The 25,155-nt window shown below is 42.9% G+C and overlaps 1 protein-coding gene across 1 annotated transcript in view; it reads left to right on the top strand.

The window, feature by feature from the left end:
* Window positions 1–25,155, top strand: part of FGFRL1 (fibroblast growth factor receptor like 1) — a 169,825-nt gene that overhangs the window by 83,194 nt on the left and 61,476 nt on the right. The gene's annotated exons all lie outside the window — the stretch shown is intronic.

Raw genomic sequence — 25,155 nt, 5'->3', positions numbered from 1 at the left:
CCCCTTTTACTCTCTTACCATTTTTACTCTCTTACCTCTTTTACTCCCTTACGCTTGTACCCTCTTACTCTCTCACCTTCTCATCCTCTCTCCCCCTCTCTTCTCTCGGGCCTGCTCCAAGCTGTGCCTGGCAGCTCCAAGCAGGGCCCCTGCACCCAGGCCCTTTGCAATGAACCTCAAGTCCCACAACCTGGCTGCAGAGATCTCTCGTCTCTGTCCATCCCAACTGTGCTACCCGCCGACGCTCCTACAGCTCTGCTAATCATTCACTGGCCTCCACTCTTAGCTGGCCCCTCCAGTGTTTGAGGATTGCCAGAGCTGGCGGTGCTGCTGCGCATCTTCTGCTGCAGCCGGCTGCAGGCTGATAAGATTGCAGAGTGCCAAAGGTTACACATAAACAGAAATGATGCAATAGCCACTGGGGTCCAGATCACAATGAATTCCACACAGGAAAGGCTGTGTGATAAGGAGAGGTCACACTGATCTTTATGTTTGCTGTTAGAACAGGATAGCTCTCAAAACAAATGTTGGAGCACCCGTATGAAAACGCACAGTAGGGAGATCCATGTGCTGAGCTGTTGTAAAGCGTGGTGTCTTCAGGAATAATAATATCTGGGTTGAAACAAAGCTCTGAGCTGGCATGTAACCCAGGGATGCCTGGCTCCTGAAGAAATCTTGGTGGAGGCAGGATTAAAAAAGCTTCAGAAGCTGTCTCAGTTGCCGTGGGTTCACTGGCAATGCTTTTGAAATTTTCAAAAGGCTTGCTTGGCCCAGCAATGAGATTTTGGGGCCACTTGCTGGGCTGAGCATTCCCAGAGACTCCCAGAGACATTTCTCTGGGTAATCAGATTCCTCTGCACGGGCTGCCACAGAAGTGTGCTCACTGGGGCTTGGCTGGGAGAAGGAAAAGAGCTGGGTGAAAATCAGTGTGTTAAAGGATGTTGAGGGAGCCAAGGGGAGGGCTACAGAGCAGGGGGTGAGATGAGATGTCTTGCTCACCTTTTGCCTGATCAGCATCCTGAGCCTCTGGTCTACAAAGTTCTGTTTCTGTGAGATGGTGGGAGTGAGGACAGAGTTTAGGGCAGTTTCCAGCTGCCTACTGGTTGGCTCTTGGCCTAGTTTTGTTCTATTTCTCCTTTTTCCTGTTTGCAGCAGGAGGGGAAACTGCTGTGGGCTCAGGGCATGTAGCAGACACTTGGTGCTGCTTGATGGAGGATTATCACCTGATAACAGGGTGATTCTTGGAGAATGCACTTTGCTGCACAGCCAGTATAAGAAAGGGACCAAAATGTAAATACCGTATCTGGAAAGAGATGCTTCTGTGAGGGAAACCCTTTGGTGACTCCTGTAGCATCAGTGGGATGCAAAAGTCATCTTAGTTTACATAGTTTGAGGATTTGGTTTTCCTTTCACCTTTTTCTTAGCCACATTTATCTATTTCTCTGTGCTACACTGAACAAACAGGGGGAAGTGGAAAGTGGAAGTCTTACAGAATCATGTCTACACAGACTCCAGACTCTTGGCTGTGGAGAAATTAATGCTATAGGTAACTGCTTAGTCCAGCTTGTGCTTTTGCAGTATGTGGAAGTTGCCAAAGTCTTTGATCTCTTGTGTCATCCTCTATCTTCTATAAAGCTCAAGCTAGATCCCATTATTCCAGAGCAGAGGCATCAAGGTATCTGTAAGTCAAAGAAGGCTCTGCCTATTCTTGGTAGCACAACAGAAGCAAATGAAAACAAAAAGCCAGGAGGCACAGGGTAAATGTTGGACTAGGATTCAGGAAAGATTGGGACAAAAATTCCAATTCAGTTGCTCAGGGAAATTGGATTATCAAATATAATTGTGTTAAGAACAATAGTATTCATTATATTTGGCACTGAAAAGCCCTGGGCAGAAACTCTAGTTATTTAGAGCCTCGTAGGCATCTATGGAAGGAAATGGCAAGCTCCCATTGGCCTCTGTGGGTGTGAGATTGAGCCCTATGCAAACAAATATTGATCCCCGAATGCCAAGAAAAGGGTGATTTTAACCTAAATCTGTGTCAGACATGTGGGCTGAAGTATCATTCATTCCCATGCATCCTTGTTGTAAATACTGGCTAAACCCACTACTTCTTATCCTATTTTGTACCTTCTTTCCTTGTCTCACAGTGTGCCCTTGTGCATTCTTGTTGCTCATAGCATTTTTGATGGATTGCTTACGTCCCCTCTCTTCAGTGGTGCAGTTGTGTTCATGTAGCGTTTCAAACCGATTGCTTTTCACTGGAGCAGTTTCCCCTGAAAACAAATGTTCCCCTTGTGTCTTTCCTGTCAAGCTCTGCAAGTAAACACAAGGTATCACTGACTTACTCTTTCAAAGGACCCAGACATTTAATGCAGTGACCAGATGCTCGTGTTCGTCTTGGTGAAAATACTTTTGGTTGAGAGAAAATCAATCCCTTGTTGGTTTTTGAGAAGGAGCCAGTGTTTTAAAACCAACTGCATGTCAGTTTTGATGATGGAGATCAAATTGATGGAGCTGTTTTGTTTGTGCTCTGGAAAGCACAAAACTTCATTAGGCTTCTTGCACCATATGGCTTCTGTATTTTCCCACTCCTTCAAAGGAGAAAAACTCCTCTTATTCCAGCTTTACTGCTAACACCAAACATGTAAAAGCCCACAGGTGTCAGACATGGGCAAGGTGGTTAAGATATTAGATCTAGAACAGCATTAAATGATTCATGAAACACTAGGACTTGAAAGAATATAATTCATGTTGACATGAAAGCATTCTGGAAATTTAATCAACATTATCTGGAAAATGTTAAGTAGCTGATTGCAAAGTTTTGGAGTTATGCTGTATAATTCTAACCGAGCTCTGCCACACCACTGGCAAGTGAGGAACTGTCACCCCAGTGTTATTTACATGGAGGCTGCAGCAGAATAAGGTGATGGTTTAGCCAAATCCTACAGAGAGCTGTGACTAAATTCAGCAATATCCAACCTCTCTGCCTGCTTTCAGTGCTATGTAACTCTTACTAATTTAAATTTTACTAGCCACTGTATTCTATAATAGTACAGAGAACCAGCAGAAATCTGGGATGTTGTACAAAGGAATGAAAAGGTCAGTGGATCCTCCAGCACTGGGGGGTCCAGCAGACGTGGCAGAGATGAGCTCCCCAGCTGGACTCTGTGAGATGTAATAATTCAAATATAAGACTGTTTGAATGTCCCTTTGTGGCTCCAGGACAGATCTTGCTTGCAACCAGCCAGCTCAGTGCATGAGCAGAGCAGATTTAGGTGTGCCTCTGCATGTCTGGAGACAGGACTCCAGCTTCCCTGGCTGGAGAACCTCTCAGTCTGAAACTGCAGATGAGATGGATTACAGTGGTTTTACAGATGGTAACTGAGATAAAGAGAGACCAGGTGATTAGGCCAAGACCACATAAAATAGGAGCTGAGGCTCAGAGTTGAGTCAAAATCTCTTAAATCTCTCCCTAAAAGACGATTCCTACTTCATAACACACACTAAAGTATTTTCCTCCTAATCTTGCATCTTCCTAGCTGCTCTTTTGGAAGTGAATCTTCTCTTATTCTGAGGTTTTGATCATCATTCTCAAACAAAGGCTTTGCCAACCCAGATGGTAGCAATTGGTTTCTGCCCTGCTTATTTCCCCATCTTCTCAGACTGCAGGGCCTGGATCCCAGAGATCCAAGGAATCCTGCTTTAATACAGCCCTGCATGAAATGTAAGCCAGTAAAAGCAGATTACCAATATAAGTCAAAACTACAATTTCCTCTCTTAGCTATCCTTAATAGTTTTTGTGGCTCACCACAAGATTTGGGATGCCAATTACACTGCAGACGGATTTACAAATGCTGGAAGAGGAACTTTAATCAGTATTTAATTACATTGCAGTTATTAAGTACAATGGTTCCTTATTTTGGAGAATTGTGTGTGGTTCATCAAAACAAATGGGCTATACCTTCCCCAAAAATTATATTTACAATGGTGCTCATTAAATCTTATCTTTTTTCCCCTCAACTGAATTAATTCTAAAGGTGTGAAAAGTAACTTTATTTAATTTATAGATGGTTGGTTGGAACCTGTGGTTTCTTTACTGCATAATTAAAAAATTCCTTGCCAGTGTGCTCTAAAAGGAAACTTAAGGCCAAAGAGGAAGAAAGAAAGTGCTGAATAGCTACTCCTTATTTGAAAACTGTCCACCTTGTGTGCTGAAGGGAGGCATGTTCTGCAGAAAAAAAATAGCAGGTGGTGGTGTAACTGAAGCCTCTGTCCAGCTGAGGCCAGCTTGGCCAAAATGTGAGTTTGCACACATGGAGCCACACTCCAGCCATCAGGCCCTCCCTGGGAAAACCTAGCCCAAATGGGTGAGCTTTTCCTGACTCAAAAATAACTGAGAAAACAAAGTATTCTAACATGGAAGTGCTGGAGGACCTCCATTACTGCTCTCTCTGCAATAATAAACAGTATCCCGAGTTCCAGGAGTCTGGACATTCTCTGAAGGGAAAATTGTTTGTGAACAGCTGTAGGAAAGACTATAGGTAAATATTTATGCAGTAACATAATGACCTCTTTCACTAATACACAACACAGAGGACTTTTCACTTGCAGAAGTGTTGTAGGCCAAATCCTGCAAGGTGTGCCAGCATTACAACATGTGGGGCTATTGCTACAGGTGCTGCCAGTAAATACTTCTTGCATCAGTTGCTCAACCAGGTGATGAAAGATCAAACTGTCTCCATTTTCACATCTGCATCCATGTTTCTTACTGCTCTCTGTAGCAAAGGGAAAAAAAAGGCAGCAGCTAGAGTTTGGGACTGTCACCTTCTTGCCTCACTTGGTGTTTGCAAACTGGCAAGGACCCATCTTACTTGGGTGCATCTCAGCACAAAAAATAATCAAGATGTAAGTCCAAGAAACAGCTTCTCCTGAATTTATTTTTTTGCCCTATATCTCTGACTGCTGCACTTGTTTATTTTGTTCTTTGAGGGTTTTTTTTGAAGAATCTGTCATCTGTCCAGTTCATATCCCCCTCTGGTGCCTGGCCCCATTTGGGCTGTGGAATAGTAAAGTCTTGATGCAGAGTGCAGGAGGAAAAGGGCAGCTTGTTGTCCTAAACTGCTGATGGGCTGTTCAGAATTTGAGCTACATCTCACTTTCAGACAAATCAAATTTGCTGTTAAATGTCTGCTGTCTATTGCAATTGATTGCTTCAAGAATCTGCCCTGGCATCAGTTGATTTATCTTTAAAGTAGCTTTTTCCTGCTGAGCCAACTGCTATTTTATGCTTTTTTACAGCTTGTCCAAAGACAGCTCTCTTTGATAACAGGCATGTGTGAAAAATTTGCATTAAAATAACCATTTTTTTTAAACAGTCAGCATAAGTATCCTGAAAAAATTCATGGCCTTGTCTGAGTGGATATTTATTCTTACATTCTTTTTTCTGTTTGTAGTAGTAGAAAATACTGTGTGAAAAAAAAATCAAGTACAGTAAAAGATGGTTTGCATTACACTTCTGCAATGAAGTCATCAATCTGTGTCTCAGAACTCATTTACAGTGCAAAAGCTGAGAAAACATTTCTAGTCCAGAGTCAGGTGCCACCAGCCATCTTGGAAAAGCATGACAAATTCATTTATGCTTGGGTTTTGGCCTCTTAAGAAACTCTGGGGACCAGAGAGAGATGTGCTCAGCAAGAAGATGTGAATCAACACTGAGTCAGCAATGTGTGCTCCAAGGGTCTGCTAATGCTAAGCAAAAATTGAAATGAGTCAACACTTCAAAAATAAAGGGAGAAAATATGCAGTTTTTGCATTTGAGAACAAGGTGGTGTAGCCTGTGCTGATCATGGTATGGAGTTAGCAAAATGTCTTTAGTGCATTTATTTCAACATGAAGTGCAAAGGGCAGTCCATCCAGCGTGGGACCATTAACACAATCACAGGGCATATAATCATGGCTAATGATGATTAGTCAGTTGTTAGATGGAAATGAAGAGTTCCTTGTGACAATAAGCAGTTACAAAGTTCGTGTTTAGTTTGTTAAGGCCCCAATTCAGCAGCTGGATCTACGTTGGTGGCCTCCTGTGCACACGCAGGGTGATTAACACCAGATGAGGATCTGGCCATAGCCACTGATGCTTAGTAATGGTTGTGGTGCTAATTAAAGCTCAGATTGGCTTGGGCCTTTGGGAGCTGGGCAAAATAGGGGAGCCTTCCCAAGACCCAGCCACTGGAATGATTGCACAAGGGCTTCTTGTCAACATGTGATGATGAGGTGCCACCGTGTCAACCTCTGTGGAGGTGTAGGTAGGGGTTTGGTTCTTAACAAGAGCTGCCTTACTGGTGTTGCCAGGTGAGGGAACCCTGTGTGCCGGCCTGTGGGAAGAGACTGGAAATGGGCATGAACGGGTCCCAGTGAGTAGAGGAGTCAGTGACCTGTGAATATTTTCATGTTTTGGTGCAAAGTCATAGTTAAAGCTGTTCACTTGGAAGTGAAGCTCCTTTTCCACTGGAAGTGACTCATCGTTGACTAACGATGCCCTCACCCAAGCAAGGGCTCTTCCTTCTTGGTGTTTATTAGCGTAGGCATAAAGACACACGCCCTGGCCAAGCTTGGTGATGCTCAGGGACAGCACAAGCATGTGAAAAGAAATCTAAAACCAATCAGTGTTCCTACCCCCTGAATTTCAGGGGTACTTCACTTCTTCCTCATTTGAGACATCCAACTCAGAGTCCAACAAACTCCCTGTCCAATATATTCAGCTGTAAAATGTCTACTGTCCTGGGAGAGGAAAGGAGGAGAAAGAAATATGCTGAAGTGAAAAGGTGTGACTATTGCTGCATTGCTACAGGGAAACAATTTCACTAGTTTTCGTCATTTTGATGAGTGCTGCACCAGACTGATGTCACAACAGCCCATAACAATTTGTTCTTGAAAAGCTTGATCCATAAAGAGGTGATGATGTGAGTACTGGTATTAGCTGTAACTGTCCTAAAAATGACTGATCAAAAATGTAACACTGAGTGGTTTGACTGATGGTCTTGGTGAACTGGTGTAAAAGGCTGGAAAATACCACAACTGGGCAGCAGTTTTGTTTCTTCCAAGTCCAGATCTATTATGTAGCTCAGTGCTAATGCTGTATAATGTCCACAGTTTTTACAAGATCTTTGTTCAGTTTTACTAGTTTCATTTGATTTTATAACAAACTTTACGGTATGCTTATCAATACATCATGTTCTGGCTAACAAAAGCCTCACTGTTTCGGGTAGATCTCTTTTTTTCCTTCGTGAAGCTGTAACATAGAAGCCAAGTTAAGAAGGTGACAACACCTGTTCACAATTTAAAGGAAATGAAAAGATTTTTTTTCCATGGATGTAAGCATGAAATTCATACATATATGTATGGATATATAATTTCCCCCCATACTCCATCCTGTGGCAGACTGTGGCAAACCAGAGCTGCAGCCAGTGTAAATCCCAGGCATGCAGGACATATGGATGCATTTAGCCCACAATCCTTTGCAGATGCTTTGGAGTGTGTAGTGGCTGCTACACCCGTGCAAATAGCAAGCTGCAGCTCTGCTTGCTGCATGAATATTATTTGGGAATGAAAGCAACACACAATACCAGGCAGGCTGACATTAAAACCGTGTTTGATCTGAGCAATTTATGGCTTCCTTCTGTTAAACGATATTAATAGAAAGAGCCTCTGATCCCAGCGAGTTTGTGGTGTTCATGTTGGGTTTTTCTCGTCAGTTTGTCTGAAGCTAAAAACATCTCTTGCCTCTGACTTTATTAATCAGAGCTCTCTTGGTGCAATCCTCTGTATGGGCAGTGGGTGGAATTTCTCTGTGCAGTGCTGATGTGCTCAGCCAGAGATTTGTCCTCATCTGCGTATCCACAGTGCTGAGAAATAGCTCTGTTCCTGAGTAAAGCCAAGGCAGTCCCTGCTCCAGGCTGGTGATCTGTATGTGTGGGGAAGGCAGGCTTTCCAAAGGTGGTCTGGCTTCTCAGGCAAGGTTTGCTATGACTGCAGAAGAGTAGTTAGGAGTCTTTTAATTACTAGCACCCCAAGTAATGAGAAGACATCAAGCTAATTGCAGGCCTGGGCATCAGCAGCTTTGAGATATCTACCACCTTGCCAAGCATCCAAGATGACTTATCTTCTCCAAGTAGCAGGGCCTTTCTACAACTTCCCTACTACTACTGCTGTCCTCCCCTATTCCTGACAGTTTTTCCTTGGAAGTTGTGCTCCTCCCTCTGCTTCTTGCTGAAAGCTGGGAGTGAAGGATTTAGCATGGCCTCACTGGACTCAGAGGACCACAGAAGCTGAGTTGAGCTTCATGGGCACAGTGTCTCCAGGAGGTCTGTGCCAGAGCACTGTGCCCCAGTCCCTTGTGCCACCACACAGCCCTGCTGTCCTCAGTTTGCACAGTAAATACCACAGATAGTGGGGTTTTAGCCAAATTTTCTCTTTGGTATCAGTTAACTCAGAAATACCCAAAAGGCACACTTGTAAATTAAAGCACAGTGAAGAATATTTATTATAGAGTGAGCAGTGCCAAGTTGGACCAGTTTATAATGTGTAGCTTGAATGTTGTTTTTGGAAACTGCTTTTTTATGTGTAAGTGCACGTACACAGCACCAATTGCTCAGATGCTGCCTCTTGATCCATGCATGTAGGTATGTTGCCTGTTAAAATGTATGGTTGCTGAGGAGCTGTATTTTTACATTCCTGTAGGGTCTGGTTCTTTGCCTTTCCTGTGCTGTCTTTGGCATCCACATTAAGAAAAAGATGAAAAAAGGAAAATAAAAATCAACAGAACTGCTGAAAATTAGTGTACAGGCCTATTTTAAAATCCAATTTATTTTTGTTTGATGAGAGTAGGAACATATTCTGTGTTGTCCTTCGTGAATAATATCATTGTGCTAGAAAGCTTTGATTCTTCCTTCTTTATAATAATGTGGGTTTCATAGTCAGAAGACCTGAGTGTTTACATTATACACTTCTTGGCAATAAAATTGGAAAAGAAGAGGAAAAAAAAAGTACTAATCCCAGGAGTTCTGAAACCTACACTCCTTCTCAAACGTACCCTGTTAAATACATTAAGTCCCTTGCAAACATCCATCTATCAGCAGTTGAGAGTTTGTAAAAGGCGTACTTTGTTCTGAACTCCCTGCCCTACTGATTATGCACAGTTCTTTTATTTTGAGAATAGGATGACGACCCCTTAGCCTGGTAATGATGACAGATTTATGTATTTTAACACCCAGACGCTGCTGTATTTGTTAAGGGCTGCCAGACTCCAGCAGTGCGGCGACCGTAGTTTATTTTCATTGTCAGTTTGTGCTGCTTTTTAAGGTGTTCTGCAGCCACTGGAAGCAGCACCACTGCTGCTTTCAGAGGTTGAGATGTCAGGCTGTTAAGAGCATAAGCCACCATCCTTGGACTGTTTCCACTCATAAAATGTCAGTTTTATTCTGGTTGCTCTGGCGGGATGGAACCTGTTCCTCGCACCGAAGCCAAGAAAAAGAGGGGAGAAATAAACAGTAAAAGGAGTCAGATAACACAGAATTTATCCCTTCACTTTCTACTCCCATGATGTATTTTGCAGCTCTCGAGATAATGTTTTAAAGAAAACCTTCTTTTAATATGCAGCAAAAAACAAATAACATAAAGGCACTTGGCAGTGTTAAAGTGTTAAAGTGCTGTGTAGGTCAGCACATCTGTCCTCTCCACAATGCATCTGTCTGTGATTTTTTTGGGTTGTTTTAAATTACTACAAGTGGCAGAACAATAGGGAGACAAACAGTGAAAACAATGCTGTTGTTTAATATCAAGCTAAATGATTAACAGGCCTGTACAGAAAATATTTCATGTAAATTAAAGGGAAGAAAACTATTTTATTTTCCATTGCAATGATCCAGCGCAACAAAGGCAGTTGATGTGTTTCTTCTTTTCTTCTCTTCTTTTCTTTGATCTTGCTTCAGATATGTCTATTCCTGTGTGTGTATGTAAAGTTCTTACAGACACACTGAAGGTTGTTAGGTTATAGAGCAAAAAATGCAGAATATGGGCGGTTTTCTGATCTCTTCATGCCAACCAAACCACTAAGCCTGAGTTTATCACACAATTGAAATTATACCTAGGACTTTCATTGCTTTTTTTTCTTCCAGTTCATTGTTTCCCTGAAAAATGTTGTCAAGTCATTTGAACTATTGAGTTGAGTTAGTTTTCTGCTTGATTGTCAACAAAAAGCTTTGAAATATTTGGCATTGAATCTTCCATTGCAAAACTATTTTGATTTGGAAAAGCATCACCACCACATTCTTCATTGACTTTTCTTTAGTCCAATATTGAATGTTTCTCTTCTTAAAGAGAAGCAGTGTGACCTGGTATGTTGGTTTTGTGTTGGGTTTTTTTCAAACTGGAAAAAGTTATGGTGACCTCTGCACTGAAGTAGACAAGGATCTTCGTCTCACCTTTGCTGAATGTGCAGCTGGCAGGAGAGAGGGGAACTGGTGACAGTCCTCCTTGGTCACTGGTAGGCAACTGGGAGACTTGGATCCACTTCAGATGCAGGCTGGGATTCCCTGCTGAACAATTCCAGGAATCTCATGGAGGAGAAGAACGACGCCTCCCCAATCCCCAGCACAGCCCAGTGTTTGTGCTCTGTTTGCAGTGTCTCCTGACAACTGCAAGCCCACTGCAGCTCCTCCTGGTAGCCCTGGTGTGTGCTTTGGCAGGAGAAACTCCAACCCAGGAGAAATTTGTGGCAACAGCATCAAGAGGGTTGTGTCAGCCAAGGTCTCTCATGAGCTGCTTTGGTTTGAGTGTGGTTTTGTTAATCCCTTTCCTTCAAGGAGGTTTGGAAGATGCAGCAGCCTTCACTTCTGGGAAGTGAAAATATTGATGGTGAATTTTGAGAAGCTGGTCTGTGTCTTTGATTTGAAAGGCAAGCAAGGTGCTGAGCATGTTCCTGGCATTGGAACTGTGTCCTGCTCACACTGGCTTCATCTGTAGAGACTCCATCATCCCCTTTCCTCTGGCATGGTTTTCAGAGCCTCTAGGGAGGTATCTGAGAAACTCTGACCAAGAACCGTTGTAAAAACATGCCTGTGTGACCTTCAAAAAGATGGTGGTGTTTTCTGGGTGCTCTGTCCTTGGATAATTATGGAGAATTTTGTGGTGGCCCCTTGAGAACTTGCCTTGATAAAAAGACAAAAGAGCAACATCTTTCAGGGGTAGATGGGTAGAATTTTCTGAGAGAGGAATTTGGCCACTCAACATCCTCAGTACTGTCAGAGCTCGTGTTTATCTCATATCCCTTCACAAGGAATGATTTGGATACATTTTATCCTTGTCCTGTGCAAAAGCTTCATCATGGAGATATTCAACAATGAACTAGCCTGTTAAATCTTAAATACACAAGTTGTGCCTTGTATGTGATTATTGCTATTCATTTGTTTGACCTGTGTTAAATTTTTCAGAATTTTTGGCCCTGCTGTGTTCAAAGCTCCTCACTTATCAGGAGAATGGGCTGCATACTGGGCTGTTCACAAGTGACATTTTTGCCACCCTTCAGCATCTTCAGCAAGGGAGGGGATACTGCAGATCCTGTGACAGCACCTGTGTTGCTCCAAAGCCATGTCATATCCTTGGCATATCCTGAAGGAGAAACTTTTAAAAAGTTTCACTACATCCTTCCCACCTCGTATTTGGACAAAGCACTCTTCTGTCTTTTGGGCCAAATGTATTCATTTTTTCTCATATTCTGTGGACCACAGAAATAGTTACAGATGTGAGGAATAAAAGTCAACAAGATGCCTGCATGTCATTCCTGTTAGTTCTGCTGTAATCTTTTTTTTAGAGTACTTTACTGACAACTATCTCCCTGGAGCTCTTTACCAGCTTTTATGACACTTGGTACAGGGAGCCTGTTTCCTGTGGAGAAATAACCAGTTTGTTTATTCCCATATGGAGTTCTGACTTTTTAATATTGCAGATGTGACATGACACCTGGTGCCACCCCAGCACCCTGCAGGATGTGCAGTGATAATGATTTAACTTTTGGGGATGGTGTTGCTTTTGGGCTTTGCTTGTTTATGGCCCCATGGACTTGGAAAATATTTTCAAGACTGTTTACTTCACCCTGCCTGTTTTGGGGCATCTGCTATTGTAATGCAGTTGGATTTTTCTCCAGCCTCAAATGCTAAACCATGGCTAAGGGGAGATGATGGGGCCAGCTCTTTGCTGATACTTTGGTCTCTGCTCTGAGTAGTAGGTGGATTTTTAGCCACTGCTTTTCTCAAGCCTCTCTTCAGATATAGTATGACTCAGGCCATGAGTGAAATGCTTTTCATGTTCTTACCGAGGGGAGAAGTGGACCCCACTTATAGGCCTGTAGTGTTAAAGGAGGATGGTAAACTGAACTTGCAGCATTTTATCTTTGGGACCATCAAAGATAGCAGATAAAGGGGAGTTTTTCAAAAGCAGTCAGCCGAGGCTGAGTCAACCCCTTTTGAAGAATTCCCATGAAGTTCCATGGGAGGAATATTGCCATTGCTGAAAGCTTTTGAAACCTTACCTAACCATCCAGTGACACTTCTTGAAAAATGTGTGTACTAAGCACACATTCCTGGGAAAATGTAAGTAGGGTTCACATGTGTTGAATACTGAGGTGCTTTCTCAGAAGCAGGTGTTTTGAAAGGAAATTGAGAAAACTGATTTCAAAAGCAGTTTTAAGCATTCTGCCCTAGTCAGTAGGGACATGGTACTTAAAAGCTATTTTTTAGAATAGTTTTCTCTCCTGTAAGCAAGGCCTGACTGGTAAGTTGGCTGTGGCAATAAGCAATTCCCTAACAATAGTTCAGCACATTCAGCTGATGTGTGAAGTCGTGCTGAGAACAAAACCATTGCTAGGTTTGCTGGTGTCTCACTTGGAGCTCATAGGATGCTTTGGGATTCAGGATAGGAAAGCCATTTCTGTACCACCTCTGGATAGAGCTGTAAAAGTTGAACACAAGCTAGAAGGATACGGAAGCTGAGAACTGAGACAGTCCCAAGGTTGCAGTAATCAATTTTTTTTTCCCCAGTTTATGAAAACTGGAGGCTCAAATATCAGGAACGCTGCAGTTGGATGTAGTCCATGCATGCAGTTGCCATTGACTGTGGTGGGAAATTGATGGAGTTACTCAGAAGGAATGTACGTGAATGATGAGCAGGATGCCCCACCCATGCTGCAGGACTGCATCCTCATACCTGCCCTCCTTAGCTTTAGGACTCATCTGGAAATTCATTGGACTCATTTGAAGGGAATGGCAAGTCTTGCAGTTTTACAGGAAAGAAATGAAGGACAGAAGGAGCAAAAGAAAAAAAAAACATTAAGGGAGGGATTTTTTAAAAAAAAAACTTTCCTCCTTTTTGCATTGCAGACACATTAAGTACTTAACATTTTAAGAGCATCCCCTGACTTAGAAAAGCTGGCAGAGATGGGCTTCAGTATGAGTCTGCCAGATTGATTTACAAATCGGCCTTACGAACTCCTGCTGCTTAAACATACCAGAATGCAACAATTAAAGCCAACATCTGGAATTCATTGGTGGAGCTGATCCTAGATAAACATTAAATGAATGTCCATTTCCTTAGCATTGGATTTCCTCTGGCTACCACAGCTTAAGCAGTGTCATCCTATCAGATAGAGCTGATGCTGATAGCAGAGCAAATGTCAAAGTCATGAGCCAGATCAATTTGTTCTGTCTTTTAGCACTGAAACTAGCACTAAAGCTGGGCTGAAGACACCCACTGTTTTTTTCCACTAGACTGTGGGAATGGATTCCTCATCTCACTAACCTGGACTAAGCTGGCTGTGTGACTCCCTGTCTTTCCTGTGCAGAATACTTCAGATTGCTTAAGTTAATCTCACTTGAGGAAATTTGTCTCAATACTTCTCTCTCTGTTTCCCCCAAATCTGACAAGGCTATTGAAGTCTCCCTCCACTCTACAAATCCAGGGAGGGATTTTGTTTGTTCATTTGTTGGAAACATAGGAAATCAGTTAATGAATTTGGGACTAAATTAGTTGCAAATTACATAAATGGCAGCCAGTCACAACAAATACACATCTTCCTTTGCAACAGATCTCCAGTATTCAGCATCTTCCCACTCTCACCAATCTGACAGTCAATGGATTTCTTCTTCCCACCTTTTGCCCAGTCATTCAGCTTTATAAAAGCATCAGCTCAGCGCTTTGGTTTCCCTAGAGAAAAAATTGCATGAATCTTTCCATTTTCTCCCCTCCCATGTTTTTGCACTCTGCCTCCCCTCACTTTGTGGAGAACCTGTATCCATGTGGAGACCATCTTGGCTTGGAAGTGACTTTTCAGGAGGCATTTGGGTTTCCCATCTCCTGTATCCAGCTCAGCAAGGAGCAGCACAGCCGTGAGGGCTGTGCTTGTCATACCCCAGAGCTCTCAGTGTCACTGTAGCCCCTCAAGGGCCGGCGCATTTCAGGAAAGGGTCACAAGTAGGTGCCCTGAATCCCCCTCGGGAACCAGCGGGACGTTCTGCACGGAGCAGGCACCTTCTCTCCTTCTCTCCTTCTCTCCTTCTCTCCTTGGAGCGGCCCCAGCCCTGCTGAGCTGGAGGGAGCTGTGACCCCTCTCAGGACACCGAGCGGGCTCAGCACGGTGGTGCAGAGCCCGGACACTTTGCATTCTCATGGTCTAGAGCTGCCTGCTCGGGGTAGGCTCCAAGAGGCAGAGGTATTTTCCTTGCTGGTTGGCCCTTTTTCCCTTGTGGCTCTGCAAGCGTTAATCTGCAAGTGGAAACTGAAACGCCAAAGAGCTCCTCAGAGAGGAAAGATTCAGGTGAGTTTACAGTTGTGTTATTTTGCTTTGCTGGTGACTTCTGTCTGGTGGCTTTTCCAAAGCAGCTGATAAATATTTTTCACTGTGTTATGGTGCCCGACAGTAGCCTGGAGTCCCAATTTCTTCCTATAGAAGATAGACCTTTGAGGTCTATAAAATTTATACAGTACACTTTCTGATTTTTATTAGCCTAGTAAAAGAGATCATATTTTGTGTGCTTCTGTATCTCTGGAACGTATGGCTGGGGAATTATTCTGCAGGGCACCAAGCTGCATGTTATGGTAGAAAATACTGATTTATCTGAGCTGTGAAAATGGTAGACCAAGCAGATAATAAAAGTCCTTGAAATGTTTCAGACATACACAGCCATTTTAGAATATCCCACAAGGGGGCTGTGGGTTACATTGTCATTTAGCTTTTAGTTGTTGCTAATTAGTTCCACCTAAATACTAATTTCCCCAGCCCATTCCTCGTCTCTCAGTTATAACACTCCAAAGAGTGAATTTGCTTTACTCTCCCTGTGTTTGAAAACAGTTTCATGGCACGTGGTCTGTTTGTGAGCATGCAGTGAATTCAAATACCTTTAAAATGATTTAAAACAATATAAAACAATTATTTTTAAAATACACATGCTTCCAGGCCCAACTATGCATGGGGAGATTAGGGCACAGCAGAAGGCAAGTCCCAGCCTTTAGAGTCTGAAGAGATAAAGTTGATCGAGGACTGGTGGAGTTAGAGGTACTAAAAGGTGGAGGAAGTTTCTAAACCTTGTGCAGAACACTGGGAGAATAAGTGGCCTCTTTATGCCTTCTATTATTTTTTTTTCTCTGCATTGCTTTTCTTATCTGGGCAGCTAAAAAAGGAAACAAAGTATTGGCCAGTGAAGCACATGTTGTTTGGTAGCCTGTTTCTGTTCAAATAGAAATTTGTTCCAAGACTGGGCAAATCGTGATGCTTGTGACATGGACTGGAAAGTAGATACAACTTCCCCCTGCAAGATCAGCCATGACTTTTACCTTGATAATAAGGAAAATTGCATCCTTCCAGTGAAGGAGAAAAGGAAATGGTAGAAATGTGTATGAAGAAGGAATAAAAGGTTTTTTCCAATGCTTGGCCTAGGCTGGAATACTTATAGTTGTACACATTCTGCCCAGTTCCTTTGTTTGGTCATTTCCAAAATGACCTTATGCCAATACACTGACAGATGTGGGAGTGGAAGGGATCACACAGTGTCACTTGGGTGGGATGTTTGGGATGTGTTTGACCATCCTCTTCTTCGCCTCTGGGAAGATGATGCCAGCTGCACAGCCTGGACACAACTTAGAACTTGCCTCTGTTGGTTTTTGTGCCTCTTGCCTTGAGGAGGCTGAGCATGGAGCTGAGGAGGCTTTGGGTCTCTGTGACCTCTGCACAGTCCTGGAGGTGCTGTTAGAGGGAGATGCCACATCCTCCTGGCCTCCTTCTTCCATGCAAAACCCCACTAAAGAGCTGAGTCTTCACCACAAACATAGGTGAGTCCCCTTACCACCACATGGAAGAAATAACCAAATTCTTTGGACTTTTGTTCACTAAAGACCAGTGGAAGGTAACTCTGAGGTGACTCTGTTTCCTTCTGCATCATTTTTCTGACCTAAAAATAACACTGTGGCCCTTGTGGTTGCCATTAGGGTTATTTAGTGCTGCAGCCTTTTTTTTTTCCCCTTCCACTTTCCAGAACATTGGTGCTGCTGAGCAGAAGAACTGCCCCATTGTGCGAGCCCAAAGGAAACACTGCATAGAAAATGTGAGGAATTTTTAGGCCATGATATGTTTGGACTAGGAAGCAGGGGACTCGGAGGAATGCAGAGTACAGTTCCAAAAATATTCCTTGCAACAGTGCTCTTGGTCAGTACAGTTATTTTTGTTGGCCTGCCAGCTCTCTGGAGCAGGGCTGATGTCATTCCCCGGCACGGTGGAGGTGGGAATACAGAGAGTGCCCTGTGGTTTTGCAGGGCTGAGAGTGGACAGCTGAACCAAATGCCTGCTCCTGTCTCAAATGCTCTCTCTGTTGTGAAAAGAAAATTTAAAGGCAGCATATTGTAGGGGATTGTGGGGGTAAAATAATTAAGAGCACCATAAAACATTTTCTGTAGTCGTAGTCTCTTCCTTCCCTGTGAGCTCCCTTCCTCTTAGATCTGCTGCTTTTCTCCTCTCAGTGATTTATGTGCTTTGGAGTGCATTTTGGGTTGTGTTTATGATGTTAGACTGCTTTTGTTATTAAAAGTGATCAAATAATAACTTGTAGTGCTCTGGTATCCTGAGCATCTCTGGCTGAAACACAGGCATGTGAACATCTTCACAGTGATTAAATAAGCTGATAATATACCCTAGAACACCTCTGGGGAAGAAAACCAGCTTTTTTTTTTTTTTTCTGTAATAGGCAGAAAAGAGAAGTAAAATATTGGGACCTTTTTCCTTGCTAATGACTCTCAATGCTTATTGTGATCTTGGTGATGCTGATTTGACTTCTATATATATGTGAGGAAGAGGCCAAGAAATAGAAAAATCTCAATTTTCATTAAAACTTTATCTAGACTGATAAGCTGGTAAAAGGTGTGTCCATCCATGAGTGGTATGAACCCAGCATAACTTCACCTCAGTCCTCCATAATCTGAATTGTGGTCAGCACATTACCCCAGAGACAGGGGTGGCACAGCATGTTGGACAGAAGGCAAGGAGCTAAAAACCTGGATTTTAATCCTGGTTCTTGCATTTAAGCAGACCATTTAACCATGTGTGCCACTGGTTATTGCTTTCTACCTGGGTCTTATATACGACACACGTGTACCCCTAGAGGGGCTGTGTTGATCCTCGAGGGGCTCTGGTTTTTGTTTTGGCATCTGGATTAATTGCAGCCACACTTTGCTTCTTCACAGCCTCAGTGAAAGTTGTGTCTCATGACTTGACATGAAGGGAGACTTATTTGAGCTATGGGAGTGGTCCAAAAGTCCCCTGTTCAGATCTTTATTGCATCCTGTTTTATGGGGAAAGGAAGAACCCATAAAAAACCCACAGTGCTGCCTTTCCTCAGCCAGGTATCTTGGGGCTGCAGAGGGAAGAAAACTGTACAAAAACAACCCCAAAGCATATGAATGCAAAGGTTTCCTAACTTTGAAACTTAACTTTTGGGTTGATAGAATTCATGCAATGCTGACAGCTATACAGTGGCAGGAAATTATTAAAGGTGTCAGGTTTTCCATTTTAATTCTGGGAACACACTGGCTGTAGATTTCCTTGAAAATATTGCTGAAATGGTCCCACTTTCTAAATTGGAAAGATTTACAATTTACCTTTTCTGTTAACCTCTTGTTCCTCAAAAGGTTAAGTAAGGGAAATTCCTCTTTTTAACGCTGGTAGCTGTTTGACAGGCTTTCCTTAGCAGTGGGTATCAGTGGATTTCTCAGCAAATGTGCCAATGTAATTGTAAAGGAAACATTAACTTGCAAGTTGTCTACAGCAGTCTTAGAAATCCGCTTCTGTCATATAATTCATACACCCTGTTTAATTTTCATGTTGCATGATGTACCAGAATGGAATAGCATTAATAGAAGAGATTATTTCAGTTGCATGGGACCTGCAATGATCATCTGAGGAATTCAAGGATGACCAAGTTAATGTGTGCTGCTAAGGGCATTGTCCAAATATCTCAAGCACTGACAGGCCCAGGGCAGCAACCACTACTCTGGAAAGTCTGTTCCAGTGCTTGGGCAACCTCTGGGTAAAGAAATTCTCCCCAGTGTTCAATCTAGACTTCCCTTGGTGCAGCTTGGATCCATTCCCACATGTCCTGGCACTGGACACCAGGTAGAAGCGCTCAGCTCTTCCCTCTCCACTTCTCCTCCTCAGGAAGCTCTAGAGAATGATGAGTTGCTCCTCAGGCTTCTTTTCTCCAAACTGGAATCACAGAAGTGTCTGGTTAGAAAACACTCTTAAGGTTATTGAGCCCAAGTAATGACTCTGTTCCAGTGCTTGACCACTCTTGTGGTGAGGAAATATTTTCTAATATCCAATCTTAACCTCCCCTAACACAGCTTGAGGCCAGCAGGACAGTCAACTTATGCAGGTGAAAATAAATATAAATATAATAAGTATAAATATATGTGTATATATGTATAGAGGAAAGTGGAGTCTGGTAAATTTTGTGTTAGCATGGGGCTTCAGGCTCATCTTTAATCTTACCTCAAGGTTTGCTGGGGAAAAGATGGAGCTTTGGTAATGTGAAATAGATGCAATGGAGGCTGCTAGTTCAGGTGCAGGTGGTTGCTGGGTGTTGGAGTGCAGGAGGAGGAAATGATGCTCCAATGTGCTTGAAATGTGAGTGGAATCTTGGGCAGTGATTGGATATTCTGGGAGCTAATCTGGATTAAAACTAGAGCAACTGGAAAGTTGATGTCTCTCAACTGTTGATGTCTAGGAAGGAAAAGCTGATGAAGCTCTTGGAGAGTCTGGAAAGGTTCTCCCAGGACTAATCCACATTTCTAAATTTCTGTCTATAAGAGCTAAATAACCAGCTGTGTCTTCCCTGCATGGATCTAGTTGGGACAGGTTAAAAAAAATTAGTTTTGTCTGGTGTTTCATCAGAACTTCTTGGTTTATGTGTGAAGCAGCCATGGAAGGCCAGGGGGAGACAATGGGCTGGGGAATATGTCAGGGTTAATAGACCAGCAGTCCCCTGATTAGCTCTACCCTGGCAGCTGCCTAGTAGTCAGCTTCCAGTATAAATAATCTTTCAGCTCCAGGGTTGATATTTCCAAAGCTTAAAATATGAAGGCCATACTGTGCTCTTTCTCAACATCATGACCTTAATAGGTTTCCAGTAAGAGCTGTAAAAGCTGTCCCCACACCCGCTCTGCTTTGTGACTTGAAAACATCTGTGCAACAGTGCATGGCTCACTGTCCTGGACAGGACTGGATGAAGACCAGTGCCTAATTGGAGAAGGAAGGTCTTTGATGTGCCCCAGATGAAAGACATCAGATGGTCTCTCTAATTAGTCACTGAAGTAGGTTTGGAATTCTGAAGCAAGTAGAATCAGAAGCATTAATGGTCGTGGCTAAATATTTTTAGAATAGAATAGGCTATTTTGATTGGAAGGGACCTACACCAACAATCCAGTCCAAGTGCCTGACCAATTCAGGGCTGACCAAAAGCTAAAATATTGTTGAGAGGATCTCCTAGAGCATTGGCAAGTTTGGGCATTGGCTGCCTCTCTGGGAAGCCTGTTCCAGTGCTTGACCAACCTCTTGGGAGAGAAACCCTCCTTGATGTCCAGTTTAAGCCTTCTCTGGCCCGGCTCTGAACCATTTTTGTTTCTGTTCTTCAGCCAGTCAGATAAACTGCTGTGACTGGGTGTAGTGGCCTGTTGGGACACATACTGAAGGAGACAAGCAGGACAAAGGAAGCAACAGCACATTGTCCTGCACTGGAAAAAGCAGGCAGAGAAGAGGGTTTGAAGAGAGTGATGGTTAAAGGGTTCCAAGTGCTTCTTTTTAAGGGACTCAGTGGGGCAGGTTGTGGACACCTTATGCTGACACCTAAAGCATCAGGGGTTTATTGATAAAAATTCCTGTGGTACCCACAGAAGTTACTAAAATCCCATGAGAATTGAAGCAAGGCTATTCACAGGAAGTTTTATACTGGCTGGAGCACCAAGGGAAGCTGAGACACCTTTGGACTTAAGGAGTCCTGGCCCTTATGAAAATGCTGAAATGGGGAATGTGCCAACAGTTTCCTGGAGAGCAAAGACCTGTGTGTCTCCTAGAGCCTTGCCATGCTATTGATATGAAAAAGGTTTTATTGAAACAGGGTGTTCCCATAGTCACTTCCTCACACTGTCATTGCAGCACCCTCCCCCAGTGAAATTCCTGCCTTTATTTCAATCATTAGCAGAATCCCAGTTTTTAGCCAGCTGTTTCCCCAAGGGTTGCTCTGCAGGGCAGGTCATTGCAGCCAGGACCCTCTAAAGAAGATTTCTCTGTCTGGATTGTACTGTGAAGCAAAGCCGGCAGTGAACACTGGATTCATTTTCTGTGTTATTGTTAGAGTGAGCTCTTTATAACCATTCAATTTTCTTTTAAATAAATCCCATTTGGAAAAACAAATCCTGCCCATAAAAGCAGCTCTCTGTGCTGGGTTAGTTTTCAGCATACCATACACAGCTGTATATTTGGGTTTATGTCTCCAGGCTAAATTCTCATTCCTGTGTGCAAGCAGCATGCTCATGTTAAAGCAATGGCAAAGCTGTTTCTTGGGACTCTTGGGCTTTCATTGGCATTAGGAAAGATGGAAAGAGAATAAGTTAGAAAAGTGAATAAACCAGACAGTTTGTGTCAGGGAGTTTTGTGTGAAAGATTAGAAAGGGACCAAGTTCCTACCCATGGAGTCTAAGGTGGCAGAGATCCCTGTGCCAGCTTTTCCTCTCCCTTCTGTGCAGTGAAGGATTCCTGCTGGTCTGGCTCCCAGGTCTATTGGTTCTCATCCCTTCTTCTGCCTTCATGCTGATCCAAGTCCCTTGTGCATCGTGGAGATGAAGCATCACCTCTGGCCACTCACAGTGGGAGGAGGGACATGTAACCAGGGTGTCCCCTCTTTAGAGCAGAAGTCTGATTTTTCTCTGGCCATGACTTTTCTGTGCTCACAGAGGATGCTGGGAGGGCTGAATAGGGATAGATGCAGTGGTGCCCTTCAATCCAGGCCATCCTATGATTCTGTGATTCATGCTTTCCAAAGCTGTGCAGCTTGCAGTTAAAGCTTCGCCACTTCACACAGGCTATCTCTTTAAATTCTTTTTTCTCCTTTTATTTTTTTTCCCCAGCAAGAGGGAGATGAGAAGAAGCAATTGTCCCACAATTGTTGCCAATTCCTCACTGGCTGATGCTTAAATATAAGGAAAAGTCAGCAAAATATAGAATCTGTGAAGGGAGAGAGAGAGATCTCCAAAGAAACCATGGGAATGTTTGAAACAAAAGTGCTATTATTCACTGTGGGCTTCGTTTTAGCATTTCCAGTGTGTAAGGCACTGCAGACCTCCACTGCTGGGACACAGAATGGGAAATTTCAGCTGGAAAGAGCCATCTAAAGATACTGCTCTGAAGGAGTGTGAGGCACCCTCTTCCTTTCCATCCACATTACATCTGGAATTATTTCACACAGTTATTTATGCTACAACAATGGAGCTATTAATGCTGCCACAATAATACTTTGCAGTTCTTTAATGAGGTTTCTAAGAATGTCTTTAGTGCAGGGTCACACTTAAACTACGGAAGACTATTTTAAAGTACTTAAAATGTTAATTTCTATGTCTAATTCTTGAGACAGAGCAGTTTTTTTCTGCTTATTTCTATTTGGATGTTAGATAATTCAAAGACTTTTTTCTGGATTTTGTCTTTGCAGCGAGGTTGGGGCTTTTTTTTTCCAGTGAGCTTTAAATGGTGGAAGGAAGCCTGTTTTAACACTTTAACCAGGGTGAAATAGTTTAAAGCAATTTTTTCTTACTCTAGAGACAATGTGCCAGTGTTGAGGGGGTGGAGCAGGATTTGGGACACTGAAAAGAATCTGTATTACTCTGTAAAATGCAGAGCAAATTGTATTGGGACTTCCTAGTCCTCAGTACACGAAGTTGGCCAAAGGCTCCTGTTCCTGCATTGCTTTTGACCTCTTGTCATCCTTCCTTGTGTAAAACAATGCAACAGTCATGGGGGAAACCTTCTTCAGTTCCTGTGGATCTTCACAGCTTGCAAAAGGTTCAGCATTTGCGTGGCTTCTGCTAAAACAATTTCCTTGCAAAAATAATGTAATACAAATTGAAAAAGTAGTCCCTTTATTTCAGGTGGCTTATCTCAGGCTCAGGTAAAAGCAGCTGAGCTGAGGTTTTTCATTAGAATTCTCATGTTTTAGGAAATGAGTGAAGTGTGGGTTCTGATGGTCTGACAGGTTAGGGCTGAATCAGGAGGTACAGAGGGAGAGAGGAGTGATGTTCAGACTTGTGCCTGCAGTATTGCTGTGAGCCCGTGGCTGGAGCTTGCCTTGGGCCAGACCCTGAGCAGCATTTCCACAGCAATTCACGTCACACCAGCAACACTTTGCTTTTCCTCAAGTACGTGTTTTACAAGCTGAGTTCATGCCCTTGGGGAGAAATAACAAGTGCCTGTGATTAGGAAGGTGATTTGATAGGACTGAAAAGGAAAATAGCCAAAGTTTTTCAAGGGAAGTAAATATTTAGTGCTTGTGTCAGTTGTGCACAGCATTTGATTTCCTTAGTGCATTAGTTCTCCTCCCTCCCTCTCCACTTACATCTCTCTGTCACTTGCAGTTTGGTATGATGTGAAGAACCTGATAGAGGCTTATGAAGTGGAGGCTTTTGCAGACCTTTTAATTTGAAGTGTGGTGGTGTGATGGCCAGAAGTGTTGGTGAAAAGCTGCCTCGTGCAGTCCCTTGAGCTTTGGTCTACCCTGAGTTGCCCATTTGCTTGGGAATATGGCAAGGTTAAGTTTGATTCTCCAGTTTTGAATTCTCCAGTTTTGAAATCTGTTTCTATCTGCAGGAAAAACCTTGCATATATTTTTTCAATATTTATACCATGGGAGAATAGGGCTTATGGAATTACCTTCTTCATGGCCTTGCACACCTCTCCCATGGTGACCAGCAGCAGAGGAAACAGCAGCAGACACTGGGGTCCACTGGGTGAAAAAGGGGCAGGTGACACCATAGACCCTTGTTGAGGGATTGAGGAAAGGGGATCTTCCAAGACAGAAAGATCCCAGGAATCTACTGCCTCTTCCCAGCTACGAACTCTACCTTTCCTGCCTCAGAATCTTTTTTAATTTTTTTTTTTTTTATTACTGTCTTGTCCCCATCAGCCATTTTTTTTCTTCTTCTCCCAAGCAGCTTTAAATACATGGCGATTGTTCCTTACTTATGTCAGAGTGCTCAGAGGTGCCAACAGAAAGCAAGGCCATTTTGTGCTGGTTGTTTTTCTAACATGTAGCAAGAAATAGACCTCACCCCTATGATGTTACAGGTAAGTCAACTGTATAGACAAATAACAGTCAACTGTACAGACAAATAATGAGTGACATTGTGGCCTTGTCCCATTTTACTGAGTGAGGGAACTTGCCTGAAGTCCCAAAAGAAGTTTGTACAGAAACTAGAAACTGAGCCCCTGTGTTACAAGTCCAGGTGCCATAATCAAAAGTCTTTCCTTCATTTACAAAACTTAATAGGAGATATTATTTTTCTCGAGAGGGTTTTGGGTTTTTTATTTCCTCATATACAACCTAAATATTTTCTTTATTAATTTCATTCTGCTAGTCTGAGGTACACACACTGTCAAAAATTCAATATCCCATTTCAATTTGGCTTTCTGCTACTAACTACACATATAGCTGATAGAGAACAATGACTGCCAGGTTTGCTCCTGCACACAGATAGAAGACCTAGTGGTGCCTCAGGAAACTTCTCTAACTCATATGGAAGACACTGTGTGTTGAAATTTGCCAATCAAAATGCTTATAAAGTATATTAAATCAAGCTAGAATGTCTCAGTGTGAAGAGGAGAATACATGGGATGAGGACACAGACATACCTGGATGAAATTGGCAGTTATAATCTTTTTACAATTTAGAAAGTTCTGCTGCCTAAACTAAACCCTGACTGTGATGGATATTTTCCATTTTAATTTGTATCATAGTTTGGTGGGGATTTTTTTGGTCCAAATTTATTTTACATGCATGGGGTTTTCCATATTTTGTTGTTAAACTAAGGACCAGCAGTGTCTGTTGAGAGTGTGCCAGTTCAATGAAGGTGATGTAAATCTTGTTGACCCTCTACAGCAGCAGTTTGGTCTTAGGATTTAACAGCCTTTATAGCTTTATTACAATGAATGAAATATAATTTCTGTTCCCTAGGAATTTTGTTTTTTTGAGGAGTCTTTGAGGTCAGAACTTGTACTAGTCACTGTGCTATGAAATTGTCTGTTCTATGGCTGATAACCATGTTACCACCTTACTGTCACTGAGTCAATGTCCTTAGATGGGGCCTGTGCTGGCCTTAGGAATGGGATATCAGGACATGGACGTGCCCAGCACAATCTCTGTCTGTGACTGCCAGGACAGTGGGCACCCAGGGCAGCATTGTGTGGTATTCCCCTGGCACAAGTGCCCAGACTCCAACAGTTTGATCCTTGGGAATTCCCTGAAACAGAAATACTGTCTGTACGGAATGCAAAGCACTGGACCCCTGCCTGTGCTG

The sequence above is a fragment of the Molothrus ater genome, chromosome 4 (assembly GCF_012460135.2).
Source record: "Molothrus ater isolate BHLD 08-10-18 breed brown headed cowbird chromosome 4, BPBGC_Mater_1.1, whole genome shotgun sequence".
In the NCBI taxonomy this organism is placed as follows: domain Eukaryota; kingdom Metazoa; phylum Chordata; class Aves; order Passeriformes; family Icteridae; genus Molothrus; species Molothrus ater.
The sequence above is the reverse complement of the archived record's forward strand: the minus strand, read 5'-3'. Positions and strand labels throughout refer to the sequence as shown.